At 45.0% G+C, this 3,894-nt stretch overlaps 1 pseudogene; it reads right to left on the bottom strand.

The window, feature by feature from the left end:
- Positions 1 to 684: 684 nt before the first annotated feature.
- Positions 685 to 3,504, bottom strand: LOC149328376 (uncharacterized; annotated as a pseudogene).
- Positions 3,505 to 3,894: the final 390 nt, after the last annotated feature.

Here is a 3,894-nt window from a genome sequence, read left to right on the forward strand (position 1 = left end):
TGTTGTCATCTTGTCAACCCCTCCCGACTTCGGCCGGACACGGTAGGGGAAAATTAGCTACTGGCGCCGTAGGCCTCTAGCCTAACACAGTGGCACATCAACACACATACGCGAAGAAACGCAAGAAAAGGGTGAATGCAGAGCGCATAGCTAATACATCATAACACGACACATCTAAGCAACAAAAACTAGAAAAAAGGCAATGAACAACAAAGCACTAAGAGAGTGCCGCTCCGATTCAAACTCGACCTGAGCATAGATTTCATTTGTGCGTAAAAGCATTCTACAGAAATGGTCTTTAGCAGAAAAAACATATCTATAATGTGTGTCCATCATCCGCGTTTTACACAGGCTGTGTAATATAATTGAAAATAACATATCTTTAGGTTCATCAACAAATGGTAGTGCAATGAGAAATCGCAGAGAATGCGGCGTCAAATTCTTTTTTTTTCAATATCCGTTGCATGATGTCCCAGATGAGTATTGCAGCTTTAGAGTTGAAGAAACTGTCATGGATCCCTGGAGAACACTCGGGCCGAAAGAATGAACTAGGCGACAGGTGTACCCACACAGACGCACATACGCACAGGCACCTTTTACTTTGAGTGCAGTGCCATTATACACTCCTAGACATAAGTCGTCTTTGGAACATGGGTAGTTTGGGAAATTTGCATCGAAGTCTCTTTAAGATCTTATGGTCACAGCGGCTCCCGTGCCTAATTTCATTGGGATACCCTTGCCGTTTACCTTTACATTAAGCACGATGGGCGGAGAGCTATGAACCTTGTTTGTAGTACAAACCGTAAGCAACTCAGCAGTTGCCGACAAGATTTTCTCAACTTTGTGGACGACCTTTGTTTGCACATTTTCGCTACATGACCTAGCTTCGAACATTTGAAACACGTACTGTTGAAAAAAGGACAACTCACTGGCTCGTGCAGTCCGCCACACCTATGACAGGCGCGAACAGTTCCTTTCCCACGTTGCTTCCTTGGACTGTTTTGGGAGGCACGTTGCACGTTGATCGCGGTCTTATGCTTAGTCGAGTGACTTCTCCCTTGCGTGGCAGGTTCCCGATGCCTGTAGACGTCGGCAGCACTGGCGGTTGACCCCTCCGATAGCATTTCCCGGGTGTCCTTCTGGGCCGTTTGCAAGGCGATGGCAATTTTGCAGACTCGCTCCCAGGTGACTTCGTCATCCGACAGGGCAAGAAGGTGGCATCGAATCGAAAACGTACGGATTCCAGCAATCAATCGATCTCGGAGCGCTTCTTCCAAGAATGTTCCAAACGTGCATGTAGCAGCCAGCCTTTTGAGCTCGACGATGAACTGTTTCAGGCTTTCGTTCAGCTCTTGCTTTCGCTGGTAGAAGCGATACCATTCGGTAAGCACAGACAGTTTTGGAGCACAGTGCTTTCGAAGAACTTCTGCAGCTTCTTTGTACTTGACCTCTGTTGGCTTTTTCGGCAGCAGCAGGCTGCTCAGAGTCTCGTAAGCCTTTTCCCCCAGGTTTGTTAGGAAGACCCCCACTCTGAAAACCTCATCCCATAGGCTAGTTCAAGCCAAGTCAAGTTTATTGAACCACAGTAATACAAGCAAAGTTATTAATTGAAGTTAGTAGTTTCAAGTTTTACGTAAATTTTGAGTCAATTAGTAAATGACGGCCTCAACTCAAAACAATATTTAGCAACACCGCATTATAAGCGCTGCGTTACAGATCAACTCATTCGATTTTTTGTCATTTAGAAGAAATTCTTCCCGATTGATAGCTAGAGTAATTTGACCCAAAAATATTTCTATGCTCAACAGCTCTCCTCACTAATATTCTTTTAATGTGTTTGTTGCTCGTATGTGCTGGGAACATCGGTGTATCGAAATCAATCAACAGCCCATCAACAACTAAAGCTTGAACCTAACATTTTCTTTGTAGATAACAGATTAAACAATAACCAACGCTGTTAAATGCAGGTTGAAACGAGCCTAGCGTGCACGGTACATTCCCGTAGGGCGTGTAGGTGTTGTCCTCCAACAGCTTCATCCGAAATAATGATTTAACGGCGGGGGCAAAACTCGGTACTCAAAGCAACGAAAAAACACGAAGAAAGTTTTGCTTTGTGAGTGAAGTAGGTTCTCCTGCATAAATAGGGAGGCTACCAGTGAAAAACCTGCCCAGTAGTGGCCAAAAAAGAGAAGTACTTCAAGCGATAAACTTTTCCTCGTTGCTTACTGGATATCATTACTTTTCGTTTCTCTGTCTGAGCAGGTTCATTATGTAATATAATGTTTCTGTGATGGCAAGGTACACACCTCACCTGTACCGTGCTTTGCTCACTATCACTCACTTAGGTTCAATACCTTTAACCTTTGCTTGAAAACCGAAGAAAGAATGTGTACGCAGCAGTGTGGTTATTTCAAGCAGTATAATAGGCGTTCGTGACATAATTACAAATTACTACACCCACGACGTGAACTCCGATGCAGTTTTAAATGCAGGGTCACTGCAAGTGCAGGCTTGGCGCCGCCCGACAATAGTTGAAAAGGAGACGCTGCGCGACATGTGTTATGGGTACTATCCATAGAGGAAATACGCTTTTGTAATATGGGAACGCGAAATGTTTTTATGCGAAATATATTAACTGTTCTCCGTAAGTATGGCGCGTGGTTCATGTGAAAAAAATATTAAGCATGTGAGGCCAGTGTACACTGATTATTCTTCACTTCTCTGTTTCGGTGAAGAGGCTATGCAACCATTTTCGGCATGAAGATTTCGATAGGAGCTCTCCAGCCAGAGCTGCAGCCGATAATGCGCAGCCGAGCAAATACAATGCAAAGTAGAAGATAAACACTTCATGCTCATCCTTGTTGCCTGCGTCCTGTGGCATGGACGTGGTGCGATGAGGAAAAGCTAGTCCATGTTCAGTGATAGCAAGCAGCAGGTGGCGGTGTTCCTCGCTGTAAGGAAAATGGCGATAAATATTGATAGGAGCAAAGAATAGAGAAACTATTTCAATTCTCAGTAATAGAAAGCCTGGCAACAAATGATGCACACAGTTTATGGGTTTTAATTCCAATGTTGAGTTCAGAACGGCTTCTTTTGTTGCTTCTAAAGTAGGCAGAGCTTTACGGTTTTATTTCATTCATTGTGCACCACCTCGTCTCGCTAGGACTTGCTGCCAATCATAGGGAGAAAACAAGTGACTTCTTATGTACGGGCTGCGTCGGCCCCTTCATAGGGTGCTAAATGAATTTGGAAAAATACATAGACATGCTCCACTGACAGTAAACCCTGCCGCTTGCTCGAGCAGCAGATGTGAGGGCGCAACTAAACAAGCAGAAGTACTTACCGCAGTGGGTTCAAAACATGCATAGCTGGCACTTGATGCACTGTGGTGAAATGCTCGCCCGGAGCCAAACTCCACTGTGCAGCCGCATACACTTCGTCCTCGTTACACGTCGAAAATGCAACATATGAACTCTCCCATACCTTCTTGTAGCACACGGGCATCTCTCTTTCATAGTTGCAACTGCTAATACATCGTTTCACAGCATTCGAAATGACTTGAAAGAAATCCTTCAGATGACTATCTTCTAATTCCTCTTCATTGAACCCAATCCAGTCAATGCTCAAGCAAGGCCAAGTGAGCCCTGCCTCAATTCGAGACTGAATTTCCCGGAAGGATTTCACACTGCCTGAAACAATCGGAACGCTTCGGGTGGCTGTGATGCTGGACTGTATGTAATTGTTGAGAACGAGCATCCCTAGGGCCCAGAAAGCAGTTGCCAGGTGTCGATGTATTAAAGAGTCAGCCGCAGATGACGGAGGACTCCTTCCCAGAAGTGCACATGAAAGCAGCAACAAATAGCTTCCCGCTTGGAACCTTCGCTGTGTCCCAAA

The sequence above is a fragment of the Amblyomma mixtum genome, chromosome 9 (genome assembly GCF_055824585.1).
Source record: "Amblyomma mixtum isolate Tamu chromosome 9, ASM5582458v1, whole genome shotgun sequence".
NCBI lineage: Eukaryota > Metazoa > Arthropoda > Arachnida > Ixodida > Ixodidae > Amblyomma > Amblyomma mixtum.